General features: G+C 35.7%; 1 protein-coding gene across 6 annotated transcripts in view; it reads right to left on the bottom strand.

Annotated features, from left to right (window-relative positions):
- Window positions 1-15,964, bottom strand: part of LOC118192366 (plexin-B-like) — a 447,998-nt gene that overhangs the window by 137,546 nt on the left and 294,488 nt on the right. The gene's annotated exons all lie outside the window — the stretch shown is intronic.

Here is a 15,964-nt window from a genome sequence, read left to right as displayed (position 1 = left end):
AAGATCAAGACAATAGAGGAAGTATTTCTATTCTCCCCTTCTTGGTCAACGATAACAAGTCTTACGTATGCCAATGCTAAAATAACATGACCCTTCTCCGTTTTCCTGGAAAAAAAAAAAAGCATCTGTCCCGTAAATGGGAAAATGACCACTTGTGATGATATCTAAAAACATATGTAGTCTCGCATTAGCTTAGACAATGACAGAAAATCGATATGAGATATGAGAAAATGATGGAAAACAAGCAAGAAATAGTAAATGCACGGTAAAAATAGAGCTTAGAAAATGAAACAATAGAAGGAAATACGTCTAGCTCCATTTACAGTCTTCGCATATTTATTATTAAAGGTCAGGATTTAACATAACTAAAGCTAGATTAAAAATTAAAAATTAATTGTCGAGAATACATTGTAAATAGAATGATTTCTTCATTGCTTTAATTCAGGCTACCGGACCAGAATAAAATCAATGCATTAAATCAGGCCACGCAAGTATTTTCACTGCATGAAATATACTACTGTAAATTTTTCTAAATATTTCTATTTATTTTAAATGCATTGTTGTAATGTTGTGTATTGTATTATCTACTTATTTGCTTAATTTTTGCATTTTAAGTAATAATTTTAAGCTTTTTACATTATTAAATAAAGAGGCCTTAGTTCCTTTCAGAATTTCGCAGCAAAGACTGGCGCAACGTTGGCGGTATTTAAGTCAACTTTCAACGATTCGACAGTAGCCAACTTTGACGGTCGTCGGGATAATACGTAAGTACCGAAAATGGTTAACAAATTTTAAAATTCGAAAATTAAACCAGGTGAAAGCGGTAAGGACGATCTGATGGAAACAATTTAAATCCCTGTCTCAGAAAAGGAATTTTCGAAAAGAGAACGAAATGGTCATTAAATTTGCGGCCAGATACTTCGTGCATAAGTATTTATTTCTAGCACAGAATTGTAGATCTTTTGCTTTTGACTCTAACAACGCTTGAATTGTTAAAACAGCTCTACTAGAAAGCAAAATATAGGTAAAAACATTCCTGACAATACTGGCGATACATGTTGTTGCCAAGCCAACAATTTTTGGCGATTTTTTTTTTTTTTTTTTTTTTTTTTTTTGACAGTTTGCCGGTTTTTTTTTTTTTTTTTTTTTTTTTTTTTCGACGCGGGAGTTTTCGAAAAATGCATTTTTGAAACTCTACCTATGATTGTTCCTGAAGTTTCTAGAACACTGTGCAGCATCACAAAAATATGGTTTCGACAGCTAGCAGCAATCAGCTGTTAATCAGTTTTGAGTATTTCAAACAGCTTGCAGTTAAGAGTATTAGCTGAATTGCGTTTTTTGTGTACTCTATGAGTGCTATCGATAATTTATGGCATTTCTTGTGTACTAAGGATGGTTTGTTTCATATCAGCGCTCTCTTTGTTTAAAGAGACATTCACGACTCCGTAGCACTGAACAGTAAGTATACACTGGTGTGCAAAAATTAAGAAAGAAGTCGAAAAATTAGCATATCAGCTGAACGAAGAGGCAGAGCGGACAGAAAGACCAATCAGGAGATTAAGTAAGGTGATGTACGGTACAGATATGCAGGTAGACGTAATGGGGGAGTGTCTGAGTAGTATAAAGCATGTTGTCGGTGTAAGATCAGTATTTCTGGCAAAGAGATTGCACGCCGTATAGCAGTTAAAATCACACCGAGTTGCTGCCTCAGCAAGAAATGGCGAATTATCAATCTGTTAGACGACATCGGGATGCTTTTACCCGAGGTCGATTCATTGGGAAGTTGGAGGAAGGCCGCAGTGTGACAAGTGTGGCTGCAGAGTTCGGAATTGCTCACAGCATCGTTTCACGACTTTGGAGACAATTTCAAACTACAGGAACAGCTATCCGGGGGTTTAGTAGTGGTCGTCCGCGAGGAACCACACCCGCAGATGACCGGTATATTGCCTTACAGGCCAGAAGAAACAGGCGGCAGACAGCGGGAGAAATCGCTAGACACACGACACAGGCGACTGGACGACCGATATCGCGTTTTACCGTGGCCAGAAGACTGCACGGTGGTGGTCTGTTTGCACGACGCCCTGTACGGTGTGTACCTCTAACGCCTGCCCATCGGAGAAGGCGTTCTCTGTGGTACCGGGAACACCGGAATTGGAGAGACAATGAATGGGGACGAGTACTCTTTACAGATGAGAGCAGATTCAGTCTGAGTAGCGATTCTCATCGCATACTCATCTGGAGAGAGCTGGGAAGCCGCAATCATCCCTCGAACATCATTGAAAGGGACAGGTATGGAGGTGGCGGTGTTCTCGTTTGGGGAGGCATCATGCTTGGTAGTCGTACAGACCTTCACATCTTCGACGCAGGTTCAGTCAACGGGACCCGTTATTGTAACGAGATTCTTCTTCCATATGTGCGTCTTTTTAGAGGCGCTAAGGATCCGCAGTTCCTTTTCATGGACGACATTGCACCATGTCATCCCACAGTAGCTGCCGAACAGCTCTTAGAGAGTGAGGATATTGAACGTATGGATTGGCCGGCACGATCTCCGGATCTCAATCCCATCGAGCATGTATGGGATTTTCTAGGCAGACGCTTGGCAGCTCGTACCTTACCAGTAACAATTCCGGAGCTTCGATTGGCGCTGCAAGACGAATGGGCAGCAATGCCTCAACAACTCATTGACACCCTCATTCTCAGCATGGGCAGACGCTGTGAAACCTGCCTAGCAGTCAGGGGAGATCATATCCCCTATTAAAGACCGGATGTTTCTTGCTGAACACCCATCACAGGGATGTTTCGGCATTCAGTCGCATTGCGCTCCATGCTACTTTTTCAATAAAGCTTCTTTTTATCCCTCTGATTTCTCTTTTAGTAAGTGTTGCTTACATTACTCATGTCCTTACGTATTGGGGATCTTACGGTATTAAATGTGTTGATTTGGAAAGCTTTTGTACAAAGTTATATTGAAAAAACCGTCTCGTCCTAAATTTTTGCACACCAGTGTACTTTTCTGTCAATAAATTAAGGAATTCAAAAATAACAAACCAAATTGAAAGCAAACTTCTCGCGTATTAAATCAAATTATCATCAAGAAACCATTGTTTCATCTTTACTCACTTAATGTGCATATCGTTATATGTGCACATTAAAAAAAAATTCGTACCTTCTAAACTATAGTTTGGATTTTATATTTTGTTGTTGAAAATGCTCTTTAATATTAAACTAGTTTAATATTGAAAATGTGAAGACTTTCCATACTATTTGGAATGCTACATCACACTACCGCGTATTTATCATTCACGGGCTTTGGCCATGTAAATGTTGTCATTAAAACCGTCCCCATTACTGACCAATGGCCTAGAAGTCACTGATGTCCTTCGCTTTAATAATTTATCTAAATTACCTGCAATATCCTTTACTCATATCCATGGGTTGACCGCGAGTGACCATTAACCCACAGGTCAGCTAGTGATCTGTGAGTTGGCTTAATGTTGATTTATCCTTTTCGATTCATCATTTTCTCAAAATGAAGACGATTCATCCGATGCTGTCTCCCATGAGACTCCCTTTTTCCCGTTTCGTTTCCCGTTTTCGAAAATTCCATTCCTGAGACAGGGATTTAAATTGTTTCCATCAGATCGGCCTTACCGCTTTCACCTGGTTTAGTTTTCGAATTTTAAAATTTGTTAACCATTTTCGGTACTTACGTATTATCCCGACGACCGTCAAAGTTGGCTACTATCGAATCGTGAAAGTTGACGGAGATACCGCCAACGTTGCGCCAGTCTTTGCTGCGAAATTCTGAAAACCAAATTCCAACTTGCATAAGGTTGCGTCGACATAAAGTTATGGAAATTGCTTTTTCCAAATTAAAACTCATCTTCATAAGGGCACACCTTATGAAGTTTCTGTCCTTTCGAAAAGTGACCGACTTGCATAAGGGTGGCGGAAGCTTTATAAACTAGGCATCGTTTTGAAAGCATTCTGAGTAGGAAGGATGGTTGAGTTGCGTGTGTGTGTATTTAATTACGGCAAAGCACACGAGGGCTATCTGCCTAAGGGGCGGGATGCCTTCGTGGAGGACTTTCTAAGGGAAACTGGCTGGTATACACGTTACACATGGGGAAAACCACGAAAACGCCCATGCAGCTAGCCCGTTCACGGGATTCGAACCTCGGACCGAACTACCAGTGTTCAGCGACTTTACCGCTTGGCCGCTGGTGGGCCCTGATGGTTGAGTTGCAGCGGCACGATTTTGATCCAGGACGAAATGGGAAGAGATGAATCGGAAATCAAAAGCTGCATCGATGGTCATCGTAATCGTTCAGCTAAATTTAATTTTAATAATATATCAAAATTTACTTTATTGACCGTCTATCAAACGGTAAGTTACTAGTTCCTAACAACCTCCACATAAATCCTTCGTTTAATTTTGATGTTAAAAACGCTCTTAGCAGAATATGAATTTTTTTTTTTTTTTTTTTTTTTTTTTTTTTTTTTTTTTTTGTTGTTCTATATTACGTTACTAAAGATATATCATTTTGCGCCTTGGCCCACGTTGTCATTACAAGAAACATAAGCTCCTTCATTTATCTTTCGCATGGTCTCGCCATTAGCCACTTCTCAAAGTACTGCCAGTTGTCCAAGTATAAGATCTTTCAAATTTAACCAACCTATTACTGTTTAACGAACCGAACGATTTAAAGCAATTAACACACTTCTTAAGAAAATTTACAACGCCGTACTGCAGTTCACTGTCTGTCGTATTTCAATTTTAATCAAATAATCTATCTAAATTGATATAATTTGAAATAAATTTAATATATAATATGTTCAACTCATGCTTTTTGAGAGCATTCACAGCTTTATTTTAATTAGTATAAATTATTATAGTTGCTACTGAATGGTTTGAATTTTATTAATTGATAATCCTTTGAATGTTTTCATAAGAACTGTACACTGAATGGAAAGACTTTGACACAAGGACTACTCATAGTTTTGTTGCTAAGTGAAATTCAAGTAATCCAAGGCAGCGTTTATTACAACTGACCCAATACCCATTTAATATCGGAAACTAAGCGCTACAACCAAGAAATACTGCACAAATGTATTAAATGCAACAGCTATTGTACCGTTAAAAGGTGAAAAGTTCGAAAATATTACCATCATCAAGAAAAACAAATATTAGCTTTCATAAATTATTGTGTAATATTTACATCTAGTTCAGTATTACAATGATACTTAAAACACTTCGTGAAACTTTTACCACGTCGCGCATTTTTTACTTCCTTGCACTAGGTAAAACGGAAGTATTATAATCCGGAAAAATTTCGGGTATTATATTTCAAAGGAAATATGTATTTAACGGTTCCCAAATCCATTCGGACGATTTTTTTTTTTTTTTTTTTTTTTTTTTTTTTTTTTTTTTTTTTTGTCACGACTTCTGTACGTACGGACAGAATAAAGGATTCTTTTTTCCAAAACGGACTGTTAAATGAATTTAAAATGGATTGAAAAGGGACTTTTTTCGCGACGTCTGTACGTATGTACGTTATACTGTACGTATGTACGTTATACGTTATATGTATGTGTGAATATCTCGTATAACTCAAAAACAATTAGCCGTAGAACGTTAAAATTTTGCATATTTGACTGCTATAAGATCTAGTTGCGTATTTTCCCTTTTTATTGTAATGGGCACTACAACCCAAAGCATACAGTATACATATACGTGTGTGTGTGTGTGTGTATATGTACCAGCCCCGTTAACCGGTTTAAAAGTCCTTACTCGGTGTTTCCGCAGTCACTGGTCATATTCATATTGTTCCAATTACAGAAGTGTTTTAAATGACCAAAATATTCATGTTTTGGCAAAATGAATTTAAAAAATAATAAATAAATAACGTAATGTTGTAGAGTCATTAGGTTAATTGGAAGCAGACAAGTTGAAAAATAAGCAATCGCCTTCGCCGGGAATCGAACCACGGACCTCTGAAATACCGGCTCAGTGTGCAGAACCACTACACCACGAAGGTTCGCTAGGGAAGTGGGAGAAATACATTATATACTCCCCTTTTTAGGCGAGGGGAGTATATAAGAGCGACTAGGGTTTTAGGGGACCTAGTCGCCAAATCCTGGGTATGGAGAATCATCACCCACAACCCTTTTAGTTCGGGCCCCACTTATAGAGTCATTAGGATTTTTTTAGAGGCAGAAAAGATGAAAAATAGCAAACGCCTTCGCCAGGAAACGAACCACGGACCTCTGGATACCGGCCCAGCGTGCAGAACCACTACATCACGAAGGACGCTAGGAAAGTGGGAGAATACCTTATATACTCCCCTTTTTAAAGGGCGACTAGAGTTTTAGGGGACCTAGTCGCCAAATCCTGGGTGCGGGAAATCATCATCCACAACCCCTTTTAGTTCGGGCGCCATTTGCAGACTCATTAGGTTAATTGGAAGCAGGAAAGATGAAAAAATATGCAACCGCCTTCACCGGGAATCGAACCACGGAACTCTGGAATACCGGCCCAGCGTGCTACCGTTACACCACGAAGGCACGCTAGGGAAGTGGGAGAAATACCTTAGAATTGAACTTCTGATGCGGTCTCCGGGCTTCTCTATTTCTATTTTGCGAAAGTTTTGTATTTATTATGAAAAAATCAAATTATAAGAAGTTTGACTCCCATATGATATAAATTAATCAGGATGCTGAATTTCAAAATTTGCAATTTTTGATGTCATTTTCAACTTGCCTCGAGAAATCAGTTAATTAAGTTAGAATAATTTGAAGAAATAAGTTTAAATGAAGTGCAGCAAAAAACAAGTATAATTTAATAGGCTGTAAAAGGAAGTCATGTTGTGTTCACATAAAGTTATGTGCACATACCGTGCATTAAAAGCCATGCCTTCTCAAGCACTCGTAATCTCAGAGCCAAGTATTTCACACGGCCATGCATAAACGCCTCACAAGCAAAACTATCGTATTTTTTTCCAACTTAGTTTTATATCTCGGGTGGGTTCAGACTGCATTACTTGAGTTCGTCACGCGCTGTTAAAGAACACAAGCATTACTCACTCCAACACCATGCACATGCTCTCAAAACGACCTCATAAATAAAGGTCGAGTGAGTTTCTGATAACGATAACGTGCAGGACACACCTATGCTAATGCAGAATACAGGAGAACTTGACGCAAATGTAGCTTCCCAATATTAGTAAAATGCGTAAAAATATCGTTACGTTGGTACTTCATACTTTATTCAAGATAAACTTATGCACATACGTTATGAAAAACTCTTAAATGGGCACAACCCAAATAATTACTTTTTCACAAATTGCTTAGTTGCGCAATTCTTTGTAACTTTTTGTTAATTTGAAATGAATTAACTTTCAAGTTAACAGCTTTGTTTCGCATTCCCATCTGAACTAACTGCAGCAGAATGAAAACTTTGTTAGCAATTAAGAAGACAGAGCTAAAGTCAGAACGTAGCTTTTAATTGTCACCAAGGTGTTGTTTTAAATTATCCTGAATTTCAAGATGCATGATTTCACAGATCCAGCTGATATAATGTTACATTATTTTTGCTTGTTTATTTGATCACAACAGAACACACAAGGGTTACCTGACTAAAGAGGAAAGATGCCTTCTTGAAGGACATTCTAGGGTAAAACGGCTTACACATTATGTTGCAAGAAGTTGATATTCAGACTGAGACTAGACATATAAGTTAATTTAATGTTTCTAAAATTTGTAATATAAGCTAAAGTTTAGCTAGACCTTTTGATGGAAGTTCCAGCGCGTTTAAACTGGGGACTGTCATTCAAATGATAAAAACTAAATAAAATTAAATAAATAAAAAAAAAAAAAAATCTGAAAGCTTTCAGATATTATATTACGCCCAAAGGGGCGTTTTTTTTTTTTTTTTTTTTTTTTTTTTTAACGTTTTGTGTTTTACCTTTATTTATTAAATATCATGTTCTTCGCACTTAAACCACAGAAAATTCAATTCAACCGCAATATCACAAAGTATTTAAAAACAGCATGAATTTTAGAATTTTCGATAAACAGTCTCGCGTGCTGGAAATAAAAATGTTTTTTTCGGTACACTGTCGCCATTGCTCGCTTTGAAATCGTTGACTTTGTTAATGAAAAATTCGCTAAAGTCTCACAAAATGTGAAACATATAGTAAAATAAATTCAAAATCTCGGGCTTCCAGGTGCCCATGTTCAGGTGGAGGACTATGTTATTCAAAATTTGATGACGTTAGGTACCGTTGTTTTTTCACAGTGCGAGAAACATAGATAAATTCATGTAGATTCTTCATTATTAACTTTTTTTAAATATAATCCAGGGTGGTAATATTTGGTGGCAACAATTTGAAAAGTGATTTAGCCCTTTTACAGTGATTCAACGCAAAATCCAGTTTCGAGACTACCAGCCCTTCTGAGCTAAGCTCCTTTCGGCTAATAAATAAAAAAGATTAAAAAACTCTAAACGTCATGGTTCCCCACCCCCAGCCTTGCCTGGTCATTCGAATCCTCACCTAAAAACTTATTAAATGCTTTAACTCAAAACTCTGGGAAGCTAGCTTGCACTCACGTCCAAATAAAAGCGTTAAATAAATTAATAAAATAAACAAAAAGAAGAAAAGAGACATTCTTGCGATTTTAGCATACACAGCACACATTATCACACATTTTAGCACACATTATCATCACTATGTCCACTGGGGGTCCTGCGACAAGCTGACCACTTGTTCTGGGCATATGCTCACGCACCTCGAGGCCCACGGTCAAGACAGCAGATTTCGGGCACTGCAGGCTTTGGCCCACTAGGGCTGTTACGCCACTGAGTTTAGTTTTTAGTTTAGTTTTATCACTATGTGGCGTTCTAAGAGGCATACTCTTTTAAGTTTCCGAAAAGAATGTAGCGTTCTATGCTCAATGCGTGTTGCATTAACTCTTGAAATAATTCTTTCCCCTCTGTACTTGTTTTTATTTAAAGAATTCTGGAAATGTGTAAAAGATTTAAGTTGTTACTGAAATATATTTTTCTAAATTACGGTAAAAAAAAGGAACCTCAAGATTTAAGAGTTTTAATTAGTTACTTCTTTATTAAACTTCTTTTGCATCTTCTTAATAAATGTCGAGGGGTACTCCATGCCGCACAGACATGATACATTTACAAACATCCATGCCTTCTCCGGAATTCGAACTCAGACCATTTGGTACGGCAGCCAGACTCAGTAACCACTATCCTGATTGGGCTGCATAGCTATATTAAACGCGCTGAGCAAAAATGAAAGAAAACCATGCTAAAAGGGAGAAAGCAAAGTATAAATAAACTGCTATCTCTTTATTTATTTTACAGGTCAAACAAGACCTCTGTTCAATGCTTGATAAATTTAAAACAAATAAATCAGCGTCACACATTCTGCCTTTGCAAAATAACATTGTTTGTAAAATAAATTTGAAGCACTTTATAACACGCTTTAATCGCTTTCGAGGTCATTGATTTGGGCAGTACTAACTGAATGATCACAAATATCAGAGAATCTTATCTCGGCCCGACCTCCGAAACTCCCCGAATTATTCCCAGCATCTACGCAAACAGAGGCTAAAGTTTTCCGAGCGTTAATGTAACGAGAGGACCCAAACTCTAGCCTCCGTCAGAACCTGTTCCGCTTGGGATTCTATTATCGAATTCACTCTCGAGATAAGAGTTGGTCCTTTAACGGCCCAATAAATCGCATCCAATGTCCTATAACTGTTCCCTCGATTAGACGACCACACATCAAAATGAAAAAAAAAATTCCTTGCCTTTACGATAACGCTTTCAGTTCCGACACCTGCTAGAGAGAGATGTCTGCAATCTCTACAGCGGAATCGCCATTTCGGGACACGTCAGGGCATCGCATAAAGTGTGTCCGAAAATGTCGGACACAGAGTTGCGTATCTTGTATCTAGAGCTGGACATCGCAGTTCTACGAATATCATAATACATTATGATAACAATTCGATATTCGATTTGCTATGGAAGTCCCCCCCCACATGGATTAAGCGGTTTTCAAAGAAGTTTTAACAGATTAATTGAAATTTCTCTACAAAAAATAAATTTAGTACATCTTTTATACAGATTAAAAAATATTCTAAGTCAAAGAAATGAATTATCTGTGGAGCTATGAGAAGTTATAATTCCTATTCCTATCTTTGCAAAGCAAGTAAATAAAATTGAGGTATGCTTACATTTTTAGAATTATGACAGGAAAGAAATAATATATTAATAATTTATACACTTTTCATTCCATCAAAATATAACCAGAACATCATAAAATAAAATGATAAATTAACATAGTAAATAATACAGATGTACTAAAAAAAAGTGTCAAATATTTCCCAGATAAAATACTCCAGTGGAGTAATTTATTCCGAAAATAAATTTCACCACTTTCAGCCCGTGAAATTCTCAAAGACAAAATAAATGAGAAATTTCTTCTTGGAAATGGCAACAGCTTTCGGCGATTAGTTCAGTTTCAGTTAATGACGAATAATTGTTTCCGAAATTGCAAAGCAGAATGTGTAACTGTTTTTCTTTCCAGTTACTCTCTATTAGATAATTAAATGAAAGATTCTGTTACTTATAATTGATGGAACTCCCTGACGAACTTGAGTGTCAAAGGAAAACTTAATTACTTTAAGAATCTATTAAGTTAATATTCAAGAAACTATTTAGGAAATGTTATTTTAGAAAGCAATTCGAAGCTAGTATGAAACAGCAGACGATATTACCAAAATTTTTTATATAAATTTCAGAAGCGTAAGCATATTTAAGTTAAATAAAAACTCGACAGTTATTAAGCAATCACATGAGATTTGAAACGTAAGAATTACAGCACAAATAAACTAGACACTACACAATTAAATTAAGAGAGACATCGAGATTGAAATCTTACATTGTTTGCTTTACTGTGTTTGCTTTTTGATGTTTCAAAATGAATTCTTTAAATAAGTAGATGCAATGAAATGAAGGTGCTCTTCTAATATAGTTTTTAACAGTCTCTCGAAAACTCCTAACATATATCTTTTATATCAGAAATATTTTTTCCAGATACTTATTTTGTCATCGCAGTCAACTAATGAAATAAATTATTCTGCACTTTTTTACAGTTCTTCAGCCAGCTCAATGTTCTTTTCTTTCTTTTTTTTTTTTTTTTTTTTTCATTCAATCGTCTGCCAAGCTTGAAAAAACATTTTTAGAATCAGAGATAAATCCAAAATCACAGTTAATCCACTGCACTTAAAAAAAAAAAAAAAAAAAAAAAAAAAAAAAAAAAAAAATTTAAAATTTACCAGTGCTTTTAAAAAGTTAACTTAACTATAAGTTTGACTTGACTAAATTGACTAAATTGAAGTCAATTTTTTTTTTTTTTTTTTTTTTTTTTTTTTTTCATTCAATCGTCTGCCAAGCTTGAAAAAACATTTTTAGAATCAGAGATAAATCCAAAATCACAGTTAATCCACTGCACTTAAAAAAAAAAAAAAAAAAAAAAAAAAAAAAAAAATTTAAAATTTACCAGTGCTTTTAAAAAGTTAACTTAACTATAAGTTTGACTTGACTAAATTGACTAAATTGAAGTCAAAAGTTGAGCATCAAGGAAGACATTGATTTGATATCGAAGAGAAAAATAACTTCATAAGACATGTTTGTTTTATAATAATAAGAATTATAAGTTTTAAAGTTTAAAGCGTATTGTAATTAATTTCTCAATAAAATCTACCTTATTATTCACCAAAAAAAGACTGATCTAAAATGAAAATACCACTGACTCGAAACTTCCTTTTTAATACAATCATTTTGGTTGATTTTGACTCGCAGCCAAAAAAGGTTGTCGCCGCTTGGCTTTAAAATTTTGAAAGGAATCAGTGGGAAACAGAAAATTAATGGCTTTATACATAATTCATTTTTATTATTTAACAATTAATTATTTTTTTCCTTTTTATTATGAACGTTTTGTGTGTTAACTTTACTTATTAAATATTACGTTCTTCGTATGTACGCCACATAAAATTAAATTCAATAGCAAAATCACAAAATATTTAAAAACAGCATATCTTTAGAATTTCCGACACATTGTCTCGCGCGCTGGATATAATTCATTTTCGAACAGTGTTTCCGCTGCTCGCTTTCAAATCGTTGAGTTTGTTATTCAAAAATTCATTTAAAGTTTTACAAAACATAATGTACAAAATTCGAAATTCAAAATTTGAGCTTTCAGGTGCACATGTTCGGGTGGAAAACAGCATTATTGAAAGCTCTAGGTACCGTCGTTTTATCACAATGCGAGAAGCACACATGCATATTCTTCATTATTAAATTCTTTTAAAGATAATATATGGCGATAAAATTTGGTGGCAAGAGATTAAAAAGTGATTCGCCGCTTATAATGTACGACGCAAAATCTCCCGTTTTGAGACAAACAGACTATTTGAAATAACGCTCGTTTGGGCTAATAACTTGCTGGAAATGAAAATATGCGGTTAAAATCTTTTCTCCAATTTCTAAATAGTAGCTGTTTTTAAAACTTGAGAATATAGTGAAATATTATTTCAGTTCATGTTTTTATCAATTTTACAGTTGCCATCTTGGCATGGCGAAATTAAATGACTTAGACACACCTACAAAATTTCCTAAATATATATGTATGTGCAGTGAAGCCCGGTTTAAACATCCTTCAAGGGACCATTCACAAACAACATGTAAATCACAACGTACAACACAACCAGAAAGACGCATAAACGAAATTTTAATTTACGCCATAAAACATATATATATTAGCTGCAGAATTTTGATACTATTAACCTACTACTAATATTACACAATTTTATTATCGTACTTTAAAGTTGATTAAAATATTAAAAAAAAATTTAACAAACAAATTTAGACTTAATATTTTAAATAAATACTTAATTAATATTAAAAAAAAATCTGAAATGTTTCAGATTTTAAATTACGTCCAAAGGGGCGTTTTTTAACATTTTGTGTGTTACCTTTCTTTATTAAATATCATGTTCCTCGCACTTAAACCATAAGATCCAGTGCAACAGCAATATCGCAAAATAGTTTTAAAACGAGCATATCTTTAGAATTTCCGATACAGAGACTCACGCGCTGGAGATAAAAATGTTTTTTCTGCACAACGTTGCCATTGCTCGCTTTGAAATCCTTGAGTTTGTTAATCAAAAATTCGTCAAAGTTTTAAAAAATAGGAAATCGATCATAAAACAAATTTCAAATTTCAAATTTGGTCTTCCACATGCTCATATTCGTTGGAGGATTACGTTATTCAAAATTCGATGACTCTATGTACCGTTGTTTTATCACAATACGAGAAATATACATACATTTATGCAGTTTTTCATTATTTAATTTCTTCAAATATAATGCAGGACTCTAACATTTTATGGCAACAGTTTGAAAAGTGAACCGACATTTATGAGTCCGACGCAAAATGCCAAAACGAAACTAATAGTCCTTCGGGATTCAAATCCCTTTGGACTAAAAATTAAAAAATTTTATAATTAATGTTTTAAAAATGATATTAATACACGTTTAACATTTTTAAAATAATAGAAATGGAAACCTCTGTGCGTGGTTACGCAAAATTGGAAAAAAAAAATCATACTTTTATTTAAATTACTACCATCTTGAAAAAAAAACACTTCCCCCCCCACGAATATTTTAAAGCAAATTTTAAAAGAAAAAAGGCTTTTAATTATCGTCTGACGTTCTTTTGATTCTGAATCTTAAGCAAAGCGATATGAATCGAATTCAGTTCTTGAAATGTTTTCTCACTTGCGTAATTACACACAAAAAAATTTCTGCAGGTGTCAATGCAGCAGACAGCATTTTGAAAAGAGGATGGAATTATTTCTTCATTTCCTTCTTCATCCCTGCTACTTAAACTTTCATCTGGTAAAACGTTTTCAATCAGCTCTTCAGTTGTGCATAAGTCTGACGTCATTACATTGGAATCAAAATTTACGTATTTTTTGATTAAATGTGTAATCACAGTAGTTTCCAATCTGCTTCATCCATAATCACAGTTTCATCGTCAACAGTTTCACTCGACTCTGGTTTCGAAAAATGCCCGCTTAGTGAAGCAATTTTTAATTGTCTGTGGTTTACTCGAGTCCAAGCATATGAAATCACATGCATAACTTCAAAAATATTAAAATTTTTCTGGTAATTTTCTGTAGTTATATTTTGAAGGGCTATTTGAATCCACTTTTGCCTGCAGAACATTTGAAAATTCTTAATAACACCCAGATCTAAAGGTTGTACTGCACTAGTGCAAATCGCCAGGAGGAAAACACATTTCACATTTTGCAAGAAATATGTTGTTTGAGGATGGGCGGTACATAAACTAAACTCAGTGGCGCAATAGTCCTAGTGAAGCATGGTCTGCAGTGCCCTAGTTACGATGACGATGCTCTTGAGAGATTAGACTTTGTTTCTGGCCGTTAAAACTGCTTTTTTCCCATTTCCAACGTTACGCTGGACACGGCTGGTGTCGCTCAGGAATGTGACGCCGATTGAGACCTTGAGCCCCAGAGTCTTCTTGACCTTGGGCCCCAGAGTGCAACAGCATATGTCCTGGGTAAGTGGTCAGCTTGTCGCAGAAGCCCCGGTGTTTTGTCCCCAAGTACCCCAACTTGGTACTCATTTTACCCACCCATTCAAGGGACGAAAGGCTGAGTCAATCTTACCTAACCCGGGGATCGAACCCCGGACCTGTGAAGCAGCTGCGCGACGCGCTAGCCACTTCGCCACCGGGCGGTATGGGCGGTACATAGTTGCATAAAAAATCAAATTTTGCGGTTTTTTTTTCCCTCCTCATAGTTTCTCTATTTTGAGCCCCATTCTATAAAAATGTCCGTCGTCATCTCATGCTTTCTTATCTGCTTTATTCTAATGGCAGAGTTTTTACATGTTTGAAGCCTTTTAGTTTTGTGACATTCCCATAACTAAAGCAGTCATTTTTACCGCACGATTAGCATCTGCACAAAGTAAAACGGTGAGGCGTTCTTTACTTTGCTTAGCTGCACAACGCTGGTCACCTTTGAAAGCTGGGTTTTTGCAGGCATAAGTTTAAAGAAAAGCAATTTCATCAACAATAGAAACATTTTTTAATTCATATCCGTCTATTTTGCTGGATAGATTCTTGAATCACTCTTAAACCAACTCAGCAGGAACACATTTTGGGTCTCCATTTTATTTAATACATGGCATGAGATTCCATGATGCAAGTTAAATTTATACTACCATCCAGTTGAAAAGCAAGCTTCCTTCGCATTCAGTCGAAGTGCTATATCTTGTGACATGTGACCGTTCACTGGAATATTGGATGCAAGACACTGAATGAAAAATTTTAGCAAAATGGCTTCCAGCTCAGGAAATTTTCCATTTTGAGCACGTAATTTCTTTGAATTTTCTGGAAAAAAATACTTGAACGGTAGGACTGCGAAATGTAAAACCAATGCAGTAAGTCAAGCAAAAACGTAGTATAACCAAAGTTATGATGCGACGCACAAAAGAAATATTTTACTATTAAAATAAATAGGTCTGAATCGGGACCAAGATAAAACGACGTATAAATGCTAAAGACGAGAAACTCATAAATGGTGCTCCACAGTATATCTATGTATACAGTTCGGAGACCTCTAAAGCTTCCTTCTTGCCAAAAGAATTCTTTTCCAGTTCCGAAACATCTTTCGCTTAAAAATGCTTTGTAGTGACAGATTTGCGTTGGATGATTCAAAAGCATTCATATTTCAAAGCATTTATCTTTTCTAAAAATCTTAAGATCAGATTTTTTTTTTACTTTCAAAGCCTCAGAAAAACGCGTGACATGTACCAGTTCCAGGTTACAAGCATAAACATTCTTCCGATCCACAA

This window comes from Stegodyphus dumicola, chromosome 6, assembly GCF_044657685.1.
Source record: "Stegodyphus dumicola isolate Sdum_Otavi_A_Nest chromosome 6, ASM4465768v1".
Classification (NCBI taxonomy): domain Eukaryota; kingdom Metazoa; phylum Arthropoda; class Arachnida; order Araneae; family Eresidae; genus Stegodyphus; species Stegodyphus dumicola.
This window is presented reverse-complemented; position numbering and strand designations above follow the sequence as displayed.